Source organism: Pinus tabuliformis, chromosome 2_2, assembly GCF_031772625.1.
Source record: "Pinus tabuliformis cultivar Carrire ecotype Pingquan chromosome 2_2, CPIR1, whole genome shotgun sequence".
NCBI lineage: Eukaryota > Viridiplantae > Streptophyta > Pinopsida > Pinales > Pinaceae > Pinus > Pinus tabuliformis.
The window spans coordinates 1,303,712,148-1,303,738,625 of record NC_142300.1 but is presented as its reverse complement, the minus strand read 5'-3'; positions in this window follow the sequence as shown (position 1 = coordinate 1,303,738,625).

Sequence of the window (26,478 nt, the reverse complement as noted above, 5' to 3'; positions counted from 1 at the left end):
ATACACAGATCCTGGTCACTTGTCTTCACTTTGATAAAATTTGGGACTGCCTAAAAATTGAAGCTGCCAAGTGAATGGTACCATGATGATCAGCTCGTCGTCTTGATTCTTATGGGATAATTCTCTTATAAGCGTTCCGGGAAGGCCTCAGATTTTTTTCTTTACTCCAAATGAAGTTTTACTCCCTCTTTATCAATACTGTAGTGGCCAATTTCCAATAAACTTTATCCTATCCAATGTCGTGCGAGAATATCCCTAGGGTATAGGACCACAAGCCTCACTGCACAAATGGTTAGATCTGCCTGCGAAACCCCCAACTATTGAATATGAGTTGGACTCCGGTGGCGAAAGATCCCCAACTGCTAGATCTAAATGGTATTGTGGCAGTAGAAACTCAACTGGTGGATCTAATCGTTGTGGCGGCGACAAAACCAAAACTACTAGATCTGATCTGGAAAAGAAGATAATGGGCGATCTTCATAGAGTCGAGGGAACTATGGTCTCAAGGAGTTTCAAGTGATACAGATCACAATATACATAAGGGTCCAACAATAGTACTCGACCCAATCTTTCAGGGCACTAACTAAGGAGGATCAACTGTACCCTTAGCCATACTACCCGACTACCCTATCGTACACGTGAGTAATCTCCCCGAGTGCTGTTCTTGGTGTACTTTAGCAGCAATACGACCGACAATTTATTTAAGGCAAGGTTTTAAGTGAGCCTAGTGGGCTTCCGATATACCCAGAGGGTATGTGGAAGATAGTATGTGCGTGGTTCTGTCTAATGCGCTACTACTCGAAGGGGTACCCACGGGGGTTACAAGGGAGTCTAACAAGTGTGACCACCTCTTTTATTTCCTGCATGCATGCCTCCCCAAATCCGCAGGTTTATGGGCTCAACAACAGATCTCGTGGTTTAAAGGCACCAAAACACATCTCTAGCCTAAAAAAAAATTCTGCCAAAAATGGAGGTACCACTGGCACTGGAAAGCTCTCTGATACCACTTGTTATGCTCTTGACCTGCGAGAAGATGCCAGAATACCAAATATACAAAGAAATACAACCCAGAACACGGAACAAAATGAGAAAAACAACAAGTATTTTATTATTCAAAGATGAAAGCAATGTTCACTTGCCTCTTTGAGGGGGCAACCTCCAACAGAGCAGAGCTCGATTGAAAAATAAGACACAACCCTATTACATAAATAAAGGGGTTAGGGTTGGACCCTAACAATTTCTTCCTCCATTGCCACAACCCATTTTTCTTCTTTAACTGCATCCTCAAAATGGATTGGGTCATCTATATGACAAAACAAGGCAAATAAGGAATTCAGACCAGTGCTACTATCAACTTCATCTTTGTTATAGCACCATTTACCACTCTTGGTATTTGTGATGTTTTGTTTATGGCCTAGGGAAACCCCTCCTTCCAGACTTGGTCCAACTATATAAAAACCAATGTTTTATTCCCTCTACGCTACTTTTCTCCGAGCTAAAAGCATGTACACGTAGGTTAGTCAATACCCAACCCACGTATATGTATTAAAAAACTTAAAAAAAATAAATTTCCTTCATTATGGGCAGAGTTCACGAGTTTTACCTGTTGATTACCTCCTATTTCCCATGGCCCAACTGTTTCCCAACTAAAAAACTAATTTGAGTGGTATAAATACACCTCTATGGGAAGTCCTTAAGGAGGAGAAGAGATAGAGTTATTATACTGAGATTATCCCTGACTGAGTCTGATGAATCCCTGTGCCTCATGAAATTCCCCAAGCTTCAGGAAACCCTTGTTTACTTGATTATAGATATCCTTCCTTTTGCTTGAGATATCATGGTGTTGGTGATGGAAGAATATTTTTGAAGGCTGGGATAGGATGAATCTGGAGGACGGTTCCGCTTGGAGCCAGAAGAAAACTTAGGTGAATTCTTTCCATGTTATTTATAGCTTACTGCAATAAAAGAAATGTTGTCTTGTTTCCGAAATTAACTATGTTTATGCATCAATTTATGTTTTAATTCATATATGAATGTTGTTTTGATGTATGATCAATCATTTGTTTATATGATATAAAGTCAATTTCGTGAATATGATTTACTTCTATACTACTATGTATGTTTGAATTGAATGATTTTCAGGTTTGAAGAACATCGAGAGTTGCAAAGGGTTTGAACCGTACAGGACCTACTTGAACGAAGGAAATCTGGGTACGGTCACTCTTACGTAGTTTGATAATATAAGCATGTTGCCTGAGCTGTATGAGTATTTCTTTTTGTAGTTTGCTTCTGCTCTGTTGGGGTTCTAAACCAAAGCCCTAGGGTGCTTCCACCCAAAGCAGTACTTTTGGAGGGCACCCTTGCGAAGCTTGGAGGCTTGCACCGGCAAAGGCTGTTGTCTGGAGGTCAACGTAACTACCTCTGATACCTTCGCTAGTAGACCCCGGGTGTAATTACCCTAGTCTATTTTCAGAAAGCCCTTATTATTAACTTTCTTGTAGTTTGGTGTCCGGTCCTAATCACCCAGAGTAGAAATACTCTAGAGTTGTTTGATTGCTGATATCTTTAGGGACTTTTTAGTGAGTGTTCTTTTCTCCTAGTTGGCCTAGCTTTATAATTTTTTGAGTCTTTAAGTAGATATTTTAAATAATTCAAAGTGGTTGACCGACCATCTCGACGGTCTAGGCAACTTCATGGGCTATCACCTACGAGTCCTGAGCCTTATCCTATAAGGCGTAGGAGCGATTCTGCCAGTGGTTTTCAACCAGTGGCAGCAAGCGCATTAGAGATTGATCCTCTGCTTGGGGTCATTGATTCACAAGATAGACCTGGAACCAATAGAGAGTTAGAGAGGAACACACTAGTTCTTTCTCAAGTACTTTTTCAATCAGAAGATAATATCGAAGTTGAAGAGTTTTCAGAGTTGGTTGCGGCTTCGAATTCTCCTCTTCCTTCTGATCATCTAGACATTCTATTGTACGTTGGAACTTCGACTCATAGGCCTTCAAGCCCAGGTTTACATCCATCTATTCCTTTGATGACTACTTTTGGAAGCATGGCATCTACGACGAGTGTTGCAAGCATGCAAACTCCCATATCTATACAAGGAGGGGGAACTATTTCCATCCCTTCTATTACTCCCAGCACAACTATATTTGGGTCTACTTCCATTTTATCAACGAGTGGAAGTCCTTAAGCTACCACATCCAGCTTTATATTTATACCTTATGGAATGCCGTCTCACAGGATTCCTTCAGTTCCTTTGAACATACCATCAACTGCCTCTACATCCATGATGAGTAGATCGACTTCTTCTCAGGGTTTCCCATTTGGAAGTGGTCATATACCACATTCCAGTAACCCATTCCAGAGTTGGACAAACCCTGCGATTAGTGGGATAGGAGCTGGGAATGAATTTTTTGGCCAACAAGGGAATGTGTTGTATTCTTCAATTAATTCATTTCAGAATTTTCCACCCTTTGCTAACGCATGGAATCCTTATTAGGGGCTATCAACTCCTTTCAGCACTTCGTTAGGGGGTAACTTCACTGGTTACAAAGGATTTTCAGCAGGAGTTTGTCAAACTCTGAATTTTTCTAGACCACAAGGATTACCCTTTGGTTTAGTAGGCTCTACGAGTTACTTCAGGCAACCTGGTGTTTTTCAAAATCTAGGTCATTCTCTTCAGACCTTTGGGAACCTCGCTGTTGTTGGGAAAAGTATCCGATTCGGAATGTCCCTATCCCACTCTAAGAGGTGATAATGCCTTAGCAACAAACAGGTAAACTTATTTGAGTATTCTTCTTTATGAAATGTAAGTGAGGAAGAAGGATCTAACTAACCTGTATCTTCCGCTAGTTTGTCGATCCAAGTCACTCCTCTCTTCAGTAGCTCCCAGCTTCTTGCTCCTTCACCGGCCCAGCTTCACCGAATTCCTGCAAGATCACAAGAGAGAGAAACTACACAAAGATACAGATATACATTCATAAAAAGCTCAAGATCAGATTAAGCTAAACATGTAAGCATAACAAAACATCATTGGTACACAACATGTAGGAGAAACTCAAATAGTTTATTGATAAGATAATAAAGTCCAAGAGGAGATACAACCAAGTGAGTTCTGATCCAGCATCTACCTCCCAACAAAGGAATCCCTTCCTCTCCTCCAACAAAGCATAAATCACCCAATGTGCTAATGTCAATCTCAAACCAACAACAATTCTCTGCAAAGTACAAAATTCCAGCCTCCTGAACCTCTGGGTGAGAGACCAATATATAGATGTAAGAAGAGAGGATGAGTCAGCTTATGTTTTGACTTGTGGCTTCTCTCTGTTAGTTCTTGCTTCCACTTGGAGGTTGAGAACCTCTTACTCATCATTAGTCAAATTCATTGAGGCAAGTGTCATTGGAGAAGATTCTGGAAGCTTCCAGGGTCTTTCCACCTCGTTGAATGAGCTTGCCATTTGTCACTTCTCGCTCAGCGCACCCTGGTAGTGCTTCCACCTGCGTTGCAGTGCACCTAGCCAGTGTAACTTCTGCATTTCAACGCAGGCAGCTAGTGGAGCCTCTGAATTGATCCTGAATTGACTGTTTCTGAGTGGTTTTTGGTGGAGAACTTCTGGGAGAAGCTGTCATTGGTTGACCTTGTTCCTTTAGGAGCTGTAACAACATCTTTAGGGACTTTGGATCCCTTGAATTATGGACATTTCATGCTTATATCTGTAAGGCACAAAAATGTCTATAACAGTTCCCCCTAAAGTATGAGGCCGTTTATCGGGTGAAATGCTTTATTAGGAGGATCCGAAGTTCATTCAATGTTGGGAGGAGACCTGTAATAAGATACAATACAATACATTATTTTTCATACTGTTTTCATGATCTATCTGAGGTGGTCATTCCCATGCTCAGCTTTATAAATTCATTTTTATGTACATAGGACAGACAATTGTCTGATGATAGACTGATGATCTTGCTGAAATCATCATCCTTTGGTAGGATGATTGTCTGTGCTGCAATGCTGTACATGTCAATGTCTTTATTTTTCCTGAATATATATCGCAGCCCAGATGGATCAAACTAGATCCGGGGTCTTCAAACTCGTTCGATCTTCACTCTAAGTACAAGTCGATCCATATGAGAGATGTTCTGAAGTCGAACATGGAAAGACATCGCTTGATTACCGGTCAATGAGGTAAACCGTTAACAAGCGCGAGAGGAATCACCGATAATGATAATGACCCTCAAGGTACTGCAGTACAATTCACGTGGTGTGAATAAAGGACTTGGCGTCGAACACCACGCAAAATCTTTCGGTCGAAGGTCATTGATGTATACCTGTCGCCGGAAGTGAGAAACTTGCCATTGAGGCATGCAAGCTTCAAAGTACTGAAGGGGTTGTTCCTAGATCAACTTCTTGGATAATGAGCTGATGTCGACAAGAAGCGATCCGTCAAAGGAGGGCCTTAATGTATCCCACATAAGTGACACGGAACGGAGCAAATGATTTTTATGGAGGTGAAAACGATCTGATGATATATGGTTCATGGTGGCGGTCATGAAAGAATGAAAGATAATGTATGGTAGTGGATGGAACACGGTTGACTCTTCTGGATGACTTCTCTTGAACATATCGGCGACACTTGTGTGATGGATTGGTAGCATTTACCCCAAAGGTAGATGGTATGGCGAGACCATGGTGATGTGACCGGTGAATGAAACAACCCAACTCGACTCAGGCACGGAGTGGAAGTGTCATGTTCAAGAGCGACTTGCTACCAATAAATTTCTTTGAGTTTCTTCCCAATTTTTCCCCAGTCATTGCTGACCAGTGCCTCTTTATTTTTGTCAAGCTTGAGGAGGATAACATATGCTTGTTCTATAATTTTCCCTTCGGGCAAACCCATCGCTATGTTTTAACGAGCCTAGCGATAGTGAAACTCGTTCTCATCTAAAGACAAGTTTGTCGCTATTTAATGTTTTTAACGAGTCTAACGACAAATATAACTCGGTCCTTTTCATTTTTAGAGAGTCTGAAAAGGTACGTAAAGTCAACTCCGAAAGTCCTTTTTCGTCATCTAATCCCTTAAGTCCGAAAAAGTATAAAACAATACAGAAGGGATGAATTTTCGATAGTTTTTACGAGCCGAACAAAACAAGCGCTCGATCTTTTTGTGCAATAATCCCTCGGGTCCAAAAAGATTAAAATCTAGAGGAGGGATAGCACTTCCGGTCGCTTTAACGAGCTGGAAGGCCAAAACTTGGCAATCTTTTCATATTTTACGAGTCAGATGAAAAGAGCTTAAAGAAGACTCGTCTTTTGAGGAACGAGTGATAAAACGGGTTAGCAGCTAATTCCAGGTAAAGGTTGGAATTTTCCAATCACGGCAGTGTCACAAGGATGGCTAGTGAAATCACTCTTCGCAGGTGTTCCTCAAAATGGGTAAACAATCATATGGAGGTGAACGATTGGCCAATGGAAAAGTGGAGGTGACGGTGCAAACACGACCAAGGCTTTAATGACTGATAATGTTACATTCACGGTGGTTATTTACCGGAGGGTAGTTCATTTTTTAACGAGCTTAAACGCGGAAAAACACTGCTCAGTCTTATGTTTATTTTTTAACGAGCATGAACTATGTGCTAAAACTGCTCGATTATCCAGTCATATGATAAGAATGTCTCATGTAAGATGCCATTTTTTATGGAGCTTGCGCCTTACCAAAGCTATGCCCCGCATCCTTTCTTTATGTGAGTTCGGAAACGACTAATCCTACGAGTTTAAAGGGTTAGACCTACAGGTTTAAAGGGAGGACCTAAAAATTTAAAAAATAAATAGCCGCCCCTTGCTTGCACTCAAAAAGGTTTGCATGCCCCCAGGCATAAAGTACGATTTCAAGGTTACCCCTTCTTAGTCCAATAAAACATTTGTTTTACCGGGAGAGGCCTACCTCTTTCAGGTTACCCAAAGATTGTTTCATCAATGCAGCAAACAAAACACTTCTTCGGCGGTGTCTACCGAGATAGAAAAAGGTGAGTGACAACGAGCGCCAAACACATAACTTTGACAAAAGAATCTTATTCTAGAATAACCCCTCTTCCAAGACGGACGGGGTACAGACTAGTCATATTCTCCCGCGGAAACCTACCCTATACCCAAAGTTTTCCTGCCAAAGCAGACCAGGACGCATGCCCCCTGGGTTCCAGTCATATCCTTCCGAATTACTCGTGCTCATCGGGAGGACGGACCGTGGGTTGAGACATTTCTTGCGTGAAGAGACCATTTAGGGATGGTATATGACTATTTGCGATGTGTGATCCAGGAAATGAAAGCTGGTCCACGAGCTTGACCACTCTTCCTTCGTGCGGAAAACACATTACTCTAAAGAGTGAGGAGACGATGGTGCCCATGCAATATATATAGTCTCGTCCAAGGAGTAGGTTATAATCCAAGGGTCCTTGAACGACCATCACGATCATTTGAACGGTCTTCCCTTTCAATGTGATAGGCACATTGGGGAGGATCCCTAAAGGTCGACTGGTTCCTTTATCAAAGCCTGTCAGATTTCTCATTTCAGGAAAAAGCGCTGGCGAACCAAGCGCTTTCCAAGAAATAGAGGAAAGGATACTCACAGATACCCCCTCATCAATGATGGTTCCAGCCATGACCATTCTGTATATTTGGACGATAATTCTGAATGGTATGCTTGCTGGCAAACGAGGTCTGCATAGTTGGTTCCAGTCGAAGGAGACAACTAGGTTGCTTGGTGGTGGGACCGAGTAAACGGTCGGGTATCGCTCTGACGAACTTCCTTCCTACGATAAAGGAATGGAGGGAGTGCCCCCGTGCTCGTCGGAGTCTGTGTTGATGAAGAGAATTTGGATGGTGTCATCTTTATTCTCTTCAGTGACTGTATTATTCGAAGATAAATCCTCTGAAGGCAAGACCGGGTCAACTGCCGCCTCGACCTTTTGACTTTCGTCAGGTATGGATTCAGCTGGTTCATCTTCAATGACCGGCGCTTCAGCTGACCACTTGATCGGGCCAGTTGGATTTTCAACTAACGAAGGACTTGGCAAGAGTTTTTTATATCCAGGAGGGAGTCGTAACGGTGAAACCGGACGATCATCCAAAACTCTTTTCGCTTCGTCTAAGAAGGGACAACGGTGGATGGCATGGTCACCTTCGCACAGTCTATAGGGAGATCTATCTCTCCCTTTTTGTCCAAGGACTTCACTCTCGCTAGTTGACGGTATGCATTCAACATGGCTATCAGAGGTTGATGCCACCGGATTGTGCAAACGGGGAGACCAGTCCCTTAGTATCCGAGGGATGCAGGGACAATCTCTGTGGAAGTGGTCTCCCTTGCATATGACACATGGCGATTTAGGCCTAGTCAGTGCTGTGTGTGGATTTTTGTCAGATGACACTTGTTTGCCCCCAGTCGCTTTTGGCTCCTTCTTCTTCTTCTCTTTCTTCTTCTTTTCCTTCTTCTCCTTAGGAACTTGGTTTTTTGTTTTACCAGTTCCATCAAGTGAAGAGGAAGGAGGAGAGGAAGAATTAGAGGAAGTAGAAGGCTGGTGGGCAACTCTGGACTGGTCTAACTGTTGATTCGATTGTTCAGGAATAGTGGTGTTCTTAACGACATTGGTTGAGAAGAGCCAGACCGGCAAGCCAATTGTCAGTCCTGGAATCGACAATGTGGCCATATGGGGTGCACCAATATCTCCCCAAGAGGAGAAGGGACTAGGATTTCCACCAAGGGGAATTCCTTGGTTGGTGGGTTCCATTTTCTCAACTTAAATATCAACGCAGGAAAAAGGGGTGATTGTTCCGTTTAAAATAAATTTTAACGACGCTTTAGACACAACTTGCTTTTTCAATTTTAAAGAGTCGAGAAAAAGCTAAAGATGACTCTAGTCTCCTTCGATGTTTTAACGAGCCCGAAGTTACAAATGCTCGGATGGACTTTTTCCGTTTAGAGTCTGAAAAAGGCCAAAAGGAACTGCTCTGGAGTTCTAGGTAGAGGGTGTGCCAAACTTTTCGCAAAACCACAGAATACTTTTTAAGGTATGGGCAGTCAATCTTCCTGAATGCTGTGTTCAGTGCATTGCGATCAGTAGGGCGGCCGACACGGCTTCCTAAGGATAAAGGTTTTATGCCTATAGGGGTCTCCCAATATATACTTGACGGTACGTGGGAGCACAATCCATACTGGCACTATCGTCCCTCAGGAGGAATCACCCAACCATCAGCGAGATCGACAGTCACCAGGTTTTACGACGTCGGAACACGTCTCTAGCCTAGACCTCTATGTTGTGCGTTAAGTTACAAAGCGTTGTTAAGTTCATTCAATTTATTTTAGGTTGATATTTCTTAGAAGTTTGCCTTTTTGGATCACCACGAGATGTATGATACAATTCCTAAATGCAGTCTAAAGATGATAAGCAAGCTTTTATATCTTTTCAACAATGAAAATCCTAGCTACAAGGGGAAAAGGAAGATACAAACTTTTCTCAAAGAGCATAGAGCACACTGTAATGCACTTTTCCCTAAATCAAAGCATGCAAACTATCAAAATGCAAATGCACAAATGCATGTATTTGTTTTCGCTTTCTTAATATTGATGCCTAAAAAGAAAGGTGGTGTACAAATTTGAATTCGATTTCAAGTGAAAACATAAACAAGTTCCTTTTTCAAAATCAAAAAGACGATTACGACACTTTATGATTTACTTGTTTCGACACTAGAAATGCATAAATTCAAACCAAACGAAAAAAGTAAAAGCTCAATCAACTGTGAAAAGCAAACAAACTCACTCCTAAGATCAAAACGACACTTACGACAGGTCTTGATCTAAGGGCGACAATATGACTAGTTTACTTTTGTAATGGGAAATTGCAAATGATGCAACAAATACACAAAGAACAAATACAGTTTCTTTATACAACTGAGGCGGAACTGAGGCAAAGAAAAGGGGTTTCAGATAGGTACACTGACTGATAACAGGCTGCAAAAAATAGAGATGAAACTGAGTAAAAGGAAGCAGGGAACCACAGCGGCACAAGCAAAGGCTGATCAGCGTACCCTCAGCACATAGAAACTGAACTTCAGCGCAGGTAGCCTTCACGGGACCTGCGTTGAAATGCAGAACCTCTTCACAGAGTCTGCGCTGAAGCAGAAATGAGAGTTGTTTCTGGGTTCTGGGTTACGGTTTGCAGTTAAATCTATATTTTTTGGCCAGATCAAAGCTATCAATTAGGTACAATTAGGAGGATGATTTAAAGGAGGACTAAGATCTATCACAAAGGGCTGTTAGAGCACTTGTGGATCAGTTTGTTCAGATCATAAAAATAGGCCCAGTGAGTGGACTAGAGTGGCAGATCTCTACTTTGCACTTGAAAATGGCAAATGCATTTCGATTCAGCACTCCTGAGTTTATGAGAAGAACAACAATAGAAACACAAATAAACTAACAAGATACTTTCCCCAGTGGAGTCGCCAATTTGTTGTTGGGAAAAGTATCCAATTCGGAATGCCCCTATCCCACTCTAAGAGGTGATAGTGCCTTAGCAACAAACAGGTAAACTTATTTGAGTATTCTTCTTTTGTAAGTGAGGAAGAAGGATCTAACTAACCTGTATCTTCCGCTAGTTTGTCGATCCAAGTCACTCCTCTCTTCAGTAGCTCCCAGCTTCTTGCTCCTTCACCGGCCCAGCTTCACCGAATTCCTGCAAGATCACAAGAGAGAGAAACTACACAAAGATACAGATATACATTCATAAAAAGCTCAAGATCAGATTAAGCTAAACATGTAAGCATAACAAAACATCATTGGTACACAACATGTAGGAGAAACTCAAATAGTTTATTGATAAGATAATAAAGTCCAAGAGGAGATACAACCAAGTGAGTTCCGATCCAGCATCTACCTCCTAGCAAAGGAACCCCTTCCTCTCCTCCAACAAAGCATAAATCACCCAATGTGCTAATGTCAATCTCAAACCAACAGCAATTCTCTACAAAGTACAAAATTCCAATCTCCTGAACCTCTGGGTGAGAGATCCATATATAGATGTAAGTAGAGAGGATGATTCAGCTTATGTTTTGACTTGTGGCTTCTCTCTGTCAGTTCTTGCTTCCACTTGGAGGTTGAGAACCTCTTACTCATCATTAGTCGAATTCATTGAGGCAAGTGTCATTGGAGAAGATTCTGGAAGCTTCCAGGGTCTTTCCACCTCGTTGAATGAGCTTGCCATTTGTCACTTCCCGCTCAGCGCACCTTGGTAGTGCTTCCACCTGCGTTGCAGTGCACCTAGCCAATGTAACTTCTGCATTTCAACGCAGGCAGCTAGTGGAGCCTCTGAATTGATCCTGAATTGACTGTTTCTGAGTGGTTTTTGGTGGAGAACTTTTGGGAGAAGCTGTCATTGGTTGACCTTGTTCCTTTAGGAGCTGTAACAACATCTTTAGGGACTTTGGATCCCTTGAATTATGGAAATTTCATGCTTATAGCTGTAAGGCACAAAAATGTCTATAACACTTGCCCGCACTAGATGGAATTGCCAAGGTCCGCCATGACTCCATTTTCTGGCCATGCTGAACTTGCTAGAATTAACTAAATTGAAAAACAATCTGATTCAGTACAATCCGGCTTGGCCTCCGGTCCCAACTAAACTTCCCTCGGATATCCCAAAATTCGAAGGAAAGAGTGGTGAAGATCCAGGATACCACATAACCACATTTCACTTATGGTGCTCATCCAACTCCCTGATAGATGATTCAATCAGGTTGAGGTTACTTCAGTGCACCCTAACTAGAAATGCGGCCAAATGGTATATAGAGTTGCCAGGGGGTACCTTTACTTCTTTCTTTGATTTGGCTAATATCATTTTGAACCACTTTTAGTTGCTTGTCCGATATGAAGCCAAAACTGAACTTCTGGCTAACTTTCAGCAAGACACCGCAACTCACATTTCAGATCATATCCAGGAATGGAGGAGGAGGAAAAGGCTTATGAAAGATAAAATCCCACTAGAGTTCTTTCTCGAATGGTTTCTCAAATCATTACAACCTGAGATCTCAAAAGATGTGTCCCTTTTTGGTGTTTATTCGGAAGAGCAGGCCATTTTCTGAGCCCAACAATTGGAACTGATATATTCTTAGTCTAGGACTCTTCTGAAAATTCTACCTGATGCTCCTAGATCTAAGGTCGATTTAGCCAAACCGAAACCAGGCCCCCACACCGATGGTATAGTCAGATCGATTGATATTAACACAGTGAACCTATTGAATCAATTACAACAATTGTCTCTACAAACTACTTCTTCTATCTAGGCATCACTGTCTGTACCTACACCTTCCCACCTACCTCTATAAATGCCATCTAGACCTCTAATCCCAAATAAAATCAACAATCTGATGGGAAGAGGAAAGGACGAGGTAAGAAGAAGAACCAAGAAGGGAAAGGCAATGCAAACAAACCCGACAATGGTGCCGGAGACGGTAGGAAAGAGTCGAAGAAAAAGGTAAAATTTCCATGCAAGTTATGCAATGGAGATCATCTGACTCACCTCTACCCCAAGATGCAAGACGCTCAGTGCTTGTTAGTACAATAAGGGTCCTCTAGCTCCCAAATTTTTCTGACTAACCCTTTACACCAAGGGCAATAATTACTTGTTGGCACGAATTCTAATGCTGGTACCTCCTCCGGGGGAAACCAGGAAGGGGAAAATTCTTCAAACGTTTATATGATGAGCTCTCATATCGGCGTCACTACATGAGCACGCAATTATGGTGAATCGGAAAAATCTAAGGCTAAATCTATTCCTGAAGCCACTGAACCACTTCATATTGAACGACCCTCTGTTGAGTCTATACCTCGGATATCAGAAGGTTCTACAAAGTGCTCGACTATTAACCCTAATGCTAGGGTAGCCCAGAACTACTCAGTTATAGAAGATCTGGCTCAAAGTCCTTGTGCTATGTTTGCATTGGAGGTACTCCAGTCATGCCCTACTCAAAGAAGTGCTTTGCTTTCGACAATTGTGGCAGTAGATCCAAGGATTCTTTAGTGCTCTCTTTTGATATGTTGAATGTCAAAATGGGACTTCCTCACTATATGGCTTTCTAGATAAAGTCCACATACCGAAAGACTAATATTTTTTGGACTGTTATAGATGAGGGAGCTTCCACATGCGTGATGTCTATGTCATGTTGGAAGGCCATTGGATCACCTTCAGTTGTTCCTTCACCGACTCTTTTGACGACATTTGATGGACATTCTCATAGGCCGCATGGGATTATCCCGGCCTTTCCTATCTGTGTTGGGGGAAAGGTAGTGAATATTGAGGTAGAAATCATCGATGCGAACTTGGATTATAACCTCCTCTTAGGCAGGAATTGGATTTACGAGATGGATGCCATAGTTTCATCATTATTCTGCATCCTCTATTTTCCTCATGAGGGGAGGATTGTTAAAGTTGATCAGTTGGATTATTCTCCAGGTGACTCACACGCAACTTCGGATTCTACCATTCCATTGGTGGAAAATCCCCATCAACCTATTGAGAGTTTAGGAGTTGAGATGTAATCTTCTTTAATGGGTATATTTGACCTCCCTCCTCCTACAACTAGAATTAATGTGATTTCATCCTCTAGGGGACCTTCCTGGAAAGAGTTCTTTCGAACTCATTATTTTTTGGACCTTTGGCCCTTACCTTCATCTACCACCACATTAGATGGAGGGAAGGTGGGTGGAATGGCATTTCCCATGTCACTTATCAATCTATCGTTAACTCTACAGACAACCATCCCACCCCTTTTTCACAAGAGGAGTTAGATGGCGATGTGGCTCTGGCTTGGACCCTCGATTCTACTTCAGCTCTACAGGGAGGATTTACATCATCGTTCATATTTTCTCCCTCCATTGCGTGAAGTTGAGTCTAGTTTGTCCAATCTATCTACTAGTGATGTTTGTACAGTTTCAAATCCTTTGGCTCCAGCACAATTTTCTGCCGAAGGTAACATGTCAGTCATCTCACGAACTGTACCTGTAAACATCTTTAGGAATCCTAACGTAATAAAAAATGTCTTCATCAGAGCTGATTGTTCCCCTGAAGAAATTCAAATATACACCGAAATCTTTAAAGAGTTTTGATATGCGTTTGCTTGGTCTTATGAGGAAATGCCTGGAATTGATCCATCTATAGTCCAACATGAGATCAAGACATACGAAAATGCCAAACCTATTCGTCAAAAACTTCGACCGGTAAATCCTTGGAAAGAAGAAGCTATTGAAGCTGAAGTTGAAAAGTTGCTTAAGGCAGGTTTCATATACCCCGTTCCTCTAATTGAGTGGGTTTCCAATCCAGTCTCGGTAGATAAGAAGCAAGGAATGATCTGAGTATGTATCGAATTTAGGGATTTAAATAAAGCTCGTCCAAAAGACAACTACCCCACACCTTTTATTGATCAACTTGTTGATGAATGTGCGGGTAGTGAAATTTTTTCATTCCTGGACGGATTCTCAAGTTACAATCAAATTACTATCCCTCCAGAGGATCAAAACAAGACAACCTTTATTTGTCCTTGGGGCACATTTTCATACAAGAAGATGTCTTTTGGCCTTAAAAATTGATCCGAATCGGATCCATAACCAACTGTCGTAGAACCATGACTGAATCAGGATGAAAAAATCTCGAATGAAATCCAAAACAGCAATCGAAAACACCCTGAACCAGTGGTCATGGAAGCTGGCGCAAAACGACGAGGACCTCGGTCAAAACGCATTGACCGAGGCCCATGGAGACTGCGCAGGAGGTCGATGTGGCCCTTGGGAGCCCCGAAATGGGAAAAATGGCAAATAGGGCTGAAATGGTAGGGCTTAAGCACTCGGTCACATTGGGAGCCAGAGGACCGTGGGCGGAGAAAAAGGTAAAGCGCCATCGTATGAAGGTGGGACCCACGATCTCGAAACCAGTGGTTTTACCCAGGGTGCCCTTGAATGGTAAGAGGTTTTGGAAAAAGCAGAGCGATCACCCTCAGCGATCGATGCGTGGCAGTGGAGGTGAGAGAAAAAACCGTCGTGATCGTGCGTTATCGGTCGAGCAAGTCAAGTGCACACGACGTGTGAATGATGTTGGATCTGGAGGAGCCCAAATTAGACGGCTGAGATTATGCCCGACAGAGCGAAACTGATAGGGAATTAAGTCGAGTTCTAAAGAGATTTGGAGTCCTCTGACCACCACGGTGGAGAAAGAAATGAATCGACGAACAGGCTGGCGCTGTTCCAGTGAGGACACGTGGCTACTTCTCGAGCAATCATGCTGATGCCGAACAGGGAATTCCAAGCACACATGCGACAGGCGAATCGACGCAGGTGTTACACTAAAAAATGTCACCATGACCACTTACAGTTAGTATGGCTCAAATCAACAGTCATGCTACCCTCTTAGGCAAGTCTTATGCCTCTGCTATCCATCTCAAACTCAAAGAAGAGAGAAAGTCTTGTAAAAAATGTGTTTATCTCTGGGGTTGCAGGTTCTCTCTAGCCTTACCTGCGGGGACGCTCACCATGTTCACAAAAGTTGCGTCCATGGACGCTCTGTATGTTAAGGGACAGGTGCGTCCTTCTGTAAAAGGCAAAATGCGCGAGTTTCATCTTAAAAAAGTTACTTGTGGTTACTTCTAGAACCTTCTAGAGGTCGGTTTGATGAAATGGATGCGCCTCCAGTTGGTTCATGTATCTCTATTAACGGGGAACTTATCCCATCAATAAGGGAGCTATCCCACCCAAAGAGGGGGATTATCCCATTGATGGTGGACCTGAATAACCTCTTTACAGCACTATAAATAAAGACATTGAGCCAGAGGGAGAGGAGGTTAGAGCTATACATTTTCTTTGGGTAAACGCTGCAGGAATTAGGACTCCCATTTAGAACCTTGTGAGGAGAGATTGTCTTTGCTTGATTCTACTTGGAAGTGGGTGAGCTTTGTCAAAGTAGAGGAAAACCCTTGATGGACCCTGGGAGGAACTTGCACAACACCAAGGCCAGGTTGTAAGAGTTTCTTTGTTTCGTTATTAATAAAAACTGGTTTATTTTTCTCAATAGCTTGTGTTAATGAGTTATTTCATGTGTTCCTTGGTCTGCATGTTGAATATATGTTTTATTATATGAAATACAAGTGCTTGGTAATTGTTTGATTGTTTGTGGTTGCAGGAATTGACATGAAGGAGGAGCTCATCCGGATCGGCAAGGACGGACTACAACAACAGCGTTTTGGAATAAGGTAAGCCTAAACACTCGTAGTTTTCATGTTGTAAAAGGTATATTTAGAGAAAGATCACTCCATTTTGTCTTGTTTGTTGCTAGAGAGTTTAGACTCCTAGGGAGGTCAGTTGTGTCCGCACAAACGACTTTTTCTGCCACGACAAATTGGCGACTCCGCTGGGGAATCCATTAATGAGAGAGTCTTTTCCTTTGTGTGAACTTTGCTCTGAGAAAATCATTTTTATTTTCTGGTTTTTGACTGTGAGAATTAGTATTTGGGTGTCTTAGCTTTAGATTTAGTTAGATTTGGTTTTTCTTAATTTTTCCAGAAGGACGCACCCTCTGAGTACTGCACAGTGCGTCTTTGGACGCGTTGTTGCCGTTTGCACAGAGCGGGCCTGCACCTGTTATAACGGGTTCTCTGCGTCTTCCTGTAAAATTTAGGAAAATTCCATTTTTGCTTTAATTGCTTTTAGATTTTGATTTTTCTTAGTGTTTTCTGCCCAGATCCTTTAGTACCCTGTAAAAAATTTTCACCTGAACTTGTTTTCTGAGCTTTGAGTGTTTTAGTGGATTTCAACGAAGTTTAGACCTAGGGTTTGATTTTTGGATAGGTTCTGTAGTGACTTTGACAGTAGAAACTTGTCCAGCCTTAGATCTCTCTAGTTAGTCAGCCTTCTTAGAAGTCGGGCCTGTCGTAAAGTCTCCTTGTGTGAGCAGCTTGCCATTTAAGTTGTTTTGGGTCAAATTTCAAATTACTTGTTTATAAAGTGTTGATTTCCATTTTACAAAAAGAACAAAAAGATTAGAGTTTTGTTTTGGCTAGTTTTTGGTTCTGCAATAAGCTAGTCCTTGATTTAATTGTGATCAAGTAAAACACCTTAGAATAATCATTGTTAGTTTTGGCCTCGTTAAGATTGCTTAGAATAAATTTTCCTTTTAATTTGCTTATGAGTGGATTTTCGTAGATTTTAATAGTCGTTAAGATTGATTTTTGGTTATATTAGATTTATTTGCTTTATTAAAAGAAAAATACAAAAACATCTTCTTTAAAAAGTCTTGTTTCAAGTAGCTTTTTGTTTTTGAAAGAGGAAAAGAGTTTTTTCGTGCATGTAAAGAGTGGTCGTGTTTTTATGCTTGGAAAAGACAAACGAATTGTTTCTTTGATTGTCTTCAATTAAGAAGTTGCTTTTATAAAGATTGCATTCTCTCAACTTTTTAGTTAAAGCAATTCATCGAAAAAGTAAAGTAGTGGGTAAATCATCCTAGGTGCATTTTGTAGTGGTTTCGAGTCGAGTCAACACACCACTGGTTTCACTTCCATCACCTTTTGACTTAAGAAACAACCTTAAAAGTAACGCTTAAATTAAAATAAATCTAGTAATTTTTATTTTCTAGGGCTCTAAAGCACCAACATAGCTTAGGCTAGTGTCTTGGAATAGGTGAGTACTTAACTCTCCAAGGTAGTAAAACAAACAAGTAGTCGATCTTGTGATAGAATCAAATCCAATTGTTACATTTACACTCTGGGAAAGCTCCTCTTAAAGGAGAAGCACGAGCTCGTGTCCGAACTAGTGAGGGGATCATTCCTCCCTCGTTGGGAACGACGCCAGACAGTACGTATTACAAACGGTAAACCTCGGATTAACCATTGTCGAGGAGCCAGGGGTCACTTATCGGTAAACCTTGGATTACTGCCAAGGAGCTGGTAAGGGGATTGAGCTTGTTACTCTGCCCTTGCGTGCTGTCGGAGTTTAGACTGTTCCCCCAGGTGTACTTGTGGCCGTTGGTAACCTTAGTGACCATAATCTCTAGGATTCTACCCAAGGTGACGGTGGAGGGAAGGTCCCACTGTACCTGGAGCAGACGTCGGCTATACTCACTTGGATTTTCTGGGGGGTTCGCTTCACTTCGAGACGGTTAAAGTGGAGGAACTTGGTCCAGTCTATTCATTAAGCAGGTTGTCGGCGTAATTGTTCCACCCACCATTTCTGTACTGAATCCTGCGAGGTTGGACCTAATCACCAACTAACGCTTTTGGTCCGGAAGATACTGTTTGTGTTTGGTTTGACGCTCTAGATTCTTTAGGCGTGTGCTTCAAATTTGTTTGCTTCTTTAGAAGACTTTAGGTGATTTGATTTGAAATTTTTACTTTGTTTTCGTGTGTTGTAGTTAAAAATCATTAATTGTGGCGGAATTACCGAGACACTCCCGTCGACTTCGGGGCAAGTCTCCTGAGATTGTTACCGGAATAGATTTGTTAAGAAAACTCCGTAAATCGCGGGGTGAATCTCCTGAAGACATTCCGGGTCAGTACGAAGGGTTAAAGGTCCTTGTAACTCCTCCTAGTGACAGTAGAGTAGGTTCACCTGAAGAAGGAGAATCTTCCTTGGTAGTCCATCCAGATTACCAAAGTTTAGAAACAGGTTACAATCCCGAAACTGTTACAGTTTCCGAGCTTGCTGGTAGTTTTTCATCTGCCAGTGAAACAGGCGAAGAACCTGAAATTTCCGAACCTGTTACTCCAACTCCTAGTGTTCCTGATTCACCAAGAATAGAAAGAATTATCACCGAAAATCTTCCTGTTGGTTTAATTGCTATAGAAGAACTTGTTCCAGAGGAAGAAATAGGCGTCTCTGATCCTGAAGATCAAATTACCCTTGATCTAAGGGAGCGTGAATCCATCTTTTACAGTCCTCCTAGAAGTACTTCTTGGTACCTTGCATTAACCAATTTTTTAGACAACTCAGTAGGTTTTTCTACACCTCGTACTCCTTTTCCACCTAGAGGAATTCATACTCCTGTAAATATGTCTGGTCAGTCGTCTGTGTTTACGCAAAGTCCTGAATCTTTTTTACATGGCGGTCCTTCTGTTCCTACTGGGTATCAATCTCTTTCTGGTACCTTTGCGGGAGCATCTCCTCAACCCATTGATCATGGGTTATTAGTTGGAAACAGTGGTAATGTACCATTGAGTATAGGTGACATTTACATGATGTCAGGTTCAGTTCCCGTTACCCAACCTCAAGGTGGCCAATTACCGCCTGGGGGGCAACCTTCGTTAATGCCTGGGGGGCAACCTCAAGGTACTTCATTCGTGTCTGGGGGGCAACCTCAAGGTCAGTACGCTCCTATGGGGCAATACATACCTCAAGGTCAACCCCAGCGTCAATATGTACCCCAAAGTCAACCTCAGTATCAATATCAACCTCAAGGATGGCAACCTCAAGGATGGCAACCCCAAGGGTATCAACCCCAAGGGTATCAACCTCAAGGATACCAACCTCAAGGTCAAGGTCAACCCCAGTACCCGTATTTACCTCAAGGTTATCAACCTACGGGTCAATACTCTGGTCAAAGTTATCAACCACCTCAAGGGAAATCATATGGGACTGCACCTTACAATTATCAACCCTATCCTCAATCCGGCTATGGATCTCAGTATCCTCAACCTGTTATGGGTCAATACCCTGGAATGTTAGTGTGGGATCCGTCACAGGGTCAACAGATGTCGCAACCAAGTATACAGTCGGTACCTCAAGCAGGACAACCTGTAGTTCCTGGTCCACCCCAGCAACCGCAACCTGTCCAATCAAGTGTTCAGACCCCTGTAACTTCGGTAGTTACTCAGCCGCCAGTTGCACCTGGTACTCCACTTCAACCGGCTGCAGCAACTACCGCCACATCTACCATACTTACTTCTGGAGTATTGGCAGCTCCGGTTTCTACTGTCCCTGTAACCACTCCTCAGACATCTGTACCGTTGTCTGGATCTACGATTCAAACCACAGTCCAGATGCCTGTAGGCCAACCTGGTACAAGTACGGTTGTTACTACTCAACCTCAATTTGTTCAACCTCCGTACCAGGGACAGTATCAACCTGGGCAAGCTGCCCAACAACCGGTTTACCAGTATCAACCGTATCCTGGGTACACTTATCAACAACCTCAGCAACCCCAGTACGGTCCGGTTAATCCTGGTTTTCCAGGAGGATATAATATCCCAAATGCGACTCCTGTTCCTAGTTATCCTGGATATCCTCCTCCTGGGGCTGGTATTGTGACCCAGAGTTTTAGAGATCCTAACCGGCAGTTACCGTTTATCGCAACTTTGGATTTACCAGACTTGACGCGCCTAACGAACGATCCAATTCAATATCTTCCGTTCTGGCCGCCAATGCCAAATAAGTTGCCCAGCGATATACCCAAGTTCGAAGGTAAGTCTGGAGAGGATCCGTCCAATCACGTGATGACTTACCACCTCTGGTGTGCTTCAAATTCCATCTCGGATGATTCGATCCGTTTACGTCTTTTTCAGCGTACACTCATTGGTCTCGCGGCCAAGTGGTACATTGAGTTACCACGGGCCTCTTTTTACAATTTTAGCCAGTTAGCTACCTCGTTCTTAACTCATTTTCAGTTACCAGTCAGATACGATAACGGTACAGAGTTATTAACTTCACTAAAACAATCGACCTCCACGTATATTTCAGATCACATCCATGAGTGGAGACGTCGAAGAAGACTAGTGAAAGTTTTTATCCCAGACCAAATCTTAGCTGAATGGTTTGTTAAATCACTATTACCAAGAATTACTGAAGATGTAGCTAAGGCCGGAGTAGTTACTGAGGAGCAAGTCATTGCTCAGGCACAATACCTTGACTTAGTTTACACTCAGTCGGGTACATTACACGAGAAGATTCCGGATCTTCCAAAGTCGAACCAAATCGCTGCTGCTCCTTCGGGATCTCATGCCGCTGATGGTATGATTGGTATCGTGACTACAAAGAGCAAGAAGAAGTCTTCCAAGGCTTCAACTACTCCTATTATCACTTTGCCCGATTCCCCGACAGGAGAGTCTTCTCCTGAACTTACCGCCGATATTCACGCTGTAGAGTCATCTACGGCCAAATCAAAAAACGGTGGAAAGAAGAAAGGAAAGAAGAAGGCTAAAGCAGACAAGGCTCCGAAGGAGAAAACCGAAAAGTCGGAAACCAATGACGAAAAGCGCAAACCTCGATATCCTTGTCTCATTTGTGAAGAGGATCATTTTATGAGAGACTGCCCTCATCGGGCCGAGGTAGTGAAAATAGTCAAAGGTTCTCCCACTCCTGCTGTGTTAAAAAATCCATTTCCGGAGCAGGAAAATAGATGATAGGTTCTTCTTCGAATGCCAGTGAAGAACCCATTTTGATGATGTCTCATGTGAAGATTGCGACTCGATCGCAAGATTATGGTAGTAAGGCTCCTGTTGATGGCAAGGAAGCAGAATCTTCTCACTCTAACCCATCAACCTCAGCTCCTGGTTCCGATCCACTACAGATCGAAAAACCTAACCCAGACTTAGTGATTAAGCCGCCCGCCAAGGGTGTACTTCGAAGGTCTGCTTTCAATCCACATGCGAGAGCAGCCCAAAATTACAACATTGTTGAGGACTTAGCTGTTTCACCTTCAGCAATGTCGGCACTCGAAGTGCTGCAATCATGTCCAGCACAACGAAAATTGCTTTTGTCGGCTATCGGAGCTGTCGATGTTCAGGACCCGAACCTAATGATCTTTGATCTAGAAAATAGTACGCCACGTCTCCCCCATCAAATGGCTTTCCAAATTCCAGTGATAGTCAAAAACAGGCCTATTCATCGGACTGTGATTGATGAGGGAGCTTCTACGTGTATTATGTCGATTCAATGTTGGAGATCGCTTGGTTCTCCTTCGTTGAACCAATCCCCCACCATCCTTAAGGCCTTTGATGGCCGTGGGTTCCGTCCGTTTGGTATTCTACAAGAATTGCCTATAGGGGTCGAAGGTAAAACCGTTAGTCTGGATGTGGAAGTGGTTGATGCCCCTCTAGACTACAACCTTCTTTTGGGTCGAAGTTGGTCATATGCTATGACAGCGGTCGTTTCATCGGTCTTCAGAGTAATTAAGTTTCCACATAACGGTAAGATCGTGACTATTGATCAGCTGACATACTTTTCATCCGACCCAGCCTCTTCAGAGAGTATCCAACATGTTGGTAAGACGACAATCCCTTATAAGGACGTTGGTGTAGGTTTAGTTAAGGATTCCGGTTTACTGGGAACTTTTCCTCTCCCTCCGCTCAGCGTAGAACCTTCGTTTGCAACAATTCATATGATCACGTCAGAAAACATTATTTATGATGATCCTTGGTATGTTCCATCTGACTCTGAGATAGACTCATTCGGTGATGTTATGCCGTTGAGTCCGTATGAAATTGCTTATGAAGCTCTTATGTCTTTTACCGACTTTCATTCAACCGAAGTCGACCAAATGAATGTGGTCAGTGAAGAATCCCTTTTCACCTCACCCTTAGAACGGATAGCGTTTCCCGAAGTCGTGTCATCTGACGAACAGCTTCGCGAAATCCTAAGTGTAGACAATCTACCATGGGAGGATCTCCATCACAGATCTTCGTTTTTACCTAAGGATGATGCATTTGAAAATGATTTTTCATCTATCTTTACCGCTGAATATGTCAAAGACGCTCAGGATCCAACGAAACATTCTGATTCAGAGTTGAATTTAGGGAATATTTCTCGTACTATTCCCATTGATATTTCAGTGAAGCTCGGAATCGAGGAGAACATTCATATAGGTGCCGCATGTACTGAAGAAGAAATCCAAACTTACAAGGCCCTATTCCAAGAATTCCGCGACGTGTTTGCCTGGTCTTACGAGGAAATGCCAGGAATCGATCCTGCCATTGTTGTTCATGAAATCAAAACCTACCCGGATGCTAAACCCATTCGGCAACGGTTGCGTCAGATTCACCCTCGAAAAGCGGCTGCGATTAAAGCAGAAGTCGAAAAGCTGTTGAAAGCAGGTTTCATTTATCCGATCCCGTTAACGGATTGGGTATCGAATATTGTTCCCGTCAATAAAAAACAAGGAACAATAAGAATCTGTATCGACTATAGGGATATCAATCGAGCTTGTCCAAAAGACAACTATCCTACGCCTTATATCGATCAAATTATTGATGATTGTGCTGGAAGTGAAATGTTTTCCTTCATGGATGGTTTCTCGGGCTATAATCAAATCAATATTCTACCTGCCGACCAACCAAAAACGGCATTCATTTGTCCATGGGGGACATTTGCTTATTGCAAATTACCTTTTGGACTTAAGAATGCCGGCGCTACTTTTCAACGGGCAATGTCTTATGCATTTCATGACATCAAGCACATTGTGCAACCCTATCTCGATGATTTGCCTGCTCATTCTTTACATCGAGCTGATCACCTTGTCCACCTACGAGCAATCTTTATGAGGTGTAGGCATTATCGAATTCGGTTGAATCCCCACAAGTGTGTTTTCTGTATAGAAACAGGTCGATTGCTGGGATTTGTTGTTTCAAAAGCCGGCATTCGCGTCGATCCCTCGAAAGTCGAGGCTATCATCAAATTGCCTCCTCCTTCGAGTTTGCGCCAACTCCAAAGTTTGCAAGGGAAAGCAAATTTTTTACGCCGATTCATCCCAAACTACGCCGAGGTCACTAAAGGTTTTACACGGTTGTTGAAACAGAACACACAATTCTTTTGGGACGAGATTGCCCAACAATCTTTTGATGCACTTAAACACGCGTTGACCCATGCACCGTTATTGCATCCTCCCAACTACAACCAGGACTACTTCTTATACCTCGCAGCTTCGCATTCCACCATTGGAATGGTGTTAGTTCAAGAAGATGAATTCGGAGCGGAGCATGTGATATATTATCTTAGTCGAACCTTGAATCCCACTGAGCTAAAATATTCGCATGTGGAGAAATTGGCCCTGGCAGCCGTTCAAGCTGTCCAGCATTTCCGTCACTACATTCTTCTCCGTAAGACTACAGTTATTTCGGATTGCAACCCTATGATTTATATTTTGACAAAACAACTGCTAGGGGGCAAGTACTCTAAATGGATTGTCATCCTGCAAGAGTTCGACTTGGAGTTCGAGAAGTCCAAGTCTAAGAAATCCTTAGTCTTTGCGGAATTGATGTGTGATTTCCCGAGTGCTGACACAGAGACTGTGGCAGAAGAGTCCATTGCGGATGAATCTTTGTTTCTCATCAGTACTGTAGATCCGTGGTACGGGGATATAATCATTTATCTCCAAACCCAAACCTTTCGGCCTGAAGCTTCCAAAGCAGAACGTCGAAAAATTCGGTTTCAATCCCAGCCATACAAAATTATTGGAGATACACTTTATCGCCGGGGGGCAGACTTAGTTTTTCGACGTTGTTTAACTCACGAAGAGGCTGAGAGGGTTTTGAATGATTGTCACTCTGGAGCATGTGGCGGTCATATGTCTGGGTATGCCACAGCTCAGAAGGTGTTGCGCGCTGGCTATTTCTGGCCGTCTATGTTTAAGGATTGTATCATTGCAGTCAGGAAGTGCCACAACTGTCAAGTGTTTGATCGCAAGATGTGCGCTCCACCTGCTCCTCTCCACCCTATAATTGCCGTTGGTCCATTCGCCAAATGGGGTATCGACTTTATTACTTGTAACCCTCACTCGGCCGGGGGGCATGCGTATATCATCCTTGCGGTTGATTATTTTACTAAGTGGGCCGAGGCGATGCCTACATTCGACGCAAGCGGCAAAACAGCTGCAGTTTTCGTATTCAATCATATCATAACTAGGTTTGGTGTCCCACAAGCAATCATTACTGACCATGGGAGCCATTTTCGAAACGTCATGATGACTGAGCTTACAAGCCAGCTTGGTTTGCGCCACGATAGCTCTACTCCTTATTATCCGCAAGCCAACGGTTTGGTTGAGTCTATCAACAAAGTTCTAGTTATCATGATCCGACGAACCATTGGTGTTCATCGGTCGAATTGGCACAACATGTTATTTTCAGCGCTATGGGCATACCGAACCTCAGTGAAAAATTCAACAGGGTTCACTCCTTTTCAGCTAGTTTATGGCTTAGAAGCTGTGTTACCCATTGAATGCGAAATCCCATCACTTCAAATGGCTGTCGAATTACTTCCAGCTACTTCCGAAGAGGAGAAACGTTTATTATACTTGGCTAAATTAGATGAGACTCGACGTGACGCTACATTGGCAATCGAGACTCACGCGAAACGAATGAAAGCTCAGTATGATAGAAATGTAACCCCTCGAAGTTTTTCGGAAGGAGACCTAGTACTATTATATGATCAAGCTAACGATAAGCTAGGTGCCGGAAAGTTCGTTCCCATGTGGCATGGGCCCTACATTGTAAAGCGAAAGCTAGCAAAAGGGGCTTATGAGCTAGTTGATTTTGATGGGGACTCTTTGGGTAAACCCAGAAATGGACTTTACTTAAAGAGGTATTATGCTTAAAATGATGGATATGGAGAAATTTTTAGATAGGTTAGATTTTCTTTCTAGCTAGCAAGTGTGTTAGTTTAGTCAGTGTGCTTAGCTTAGAGAGTGTGGTTTTTCGTCGTTATTCTGGCTTATCTTGGTTTTACTCTTGATATTGTAGATGTCGACGCCTCTCCAAACATACATTGGATTTGCTGATGGTGTTGTCGTAGTACACGGAATATCTCTTCCGCAGCTTGGGTTATCTATTCGCCCTCTGACGAGTTAGTTTCTATGCATGGGGTAAGCCTCGGTCAAACAACGAATAACATTGCAGAATACAGTGCAGTGGTTGAATTATTATCCGAATCTATTTCATTTGGAATTCGACGTTTGATAGTGAGGTTAGATTCTGAACTTGTTGTATTACAGCTTAATAGAGTTTATGCCATTAGAAATCCTGTGTTATTAAGGTTGTTTTTGAGAGTGCGTCTCTTGGAACGTGAATTTGATTACATTGAATATCAACATATTCCAAGGTCCTTAAATACATTAGCAGATGCAATTGCTTCTCGAGTGTTGGACAGACATTTACAATAATCATGCAAGTAAATTTAAAAACATTTCATCATACATGTTAAACAGGATAAGCCGGTAATAATGATATATATAGATAGAAGTGTGTCAAAAAATATATACATCGTCTTCGATCATAGGTTGAAAACACCTTATGATCGGCAAAATGATAGTACAAAAAGTCAAAAATGTCACATGTGACTACAAAAGTGACTAGTCAATCACTGGTGGTGCTCTCTGTATGACACCACTGCGCGGGCTACCTTACGCAAAAATCTCCTAAACGGTCCAGGGACCGCGACTACGAAACGCTGAAGCCTGATAGGAATG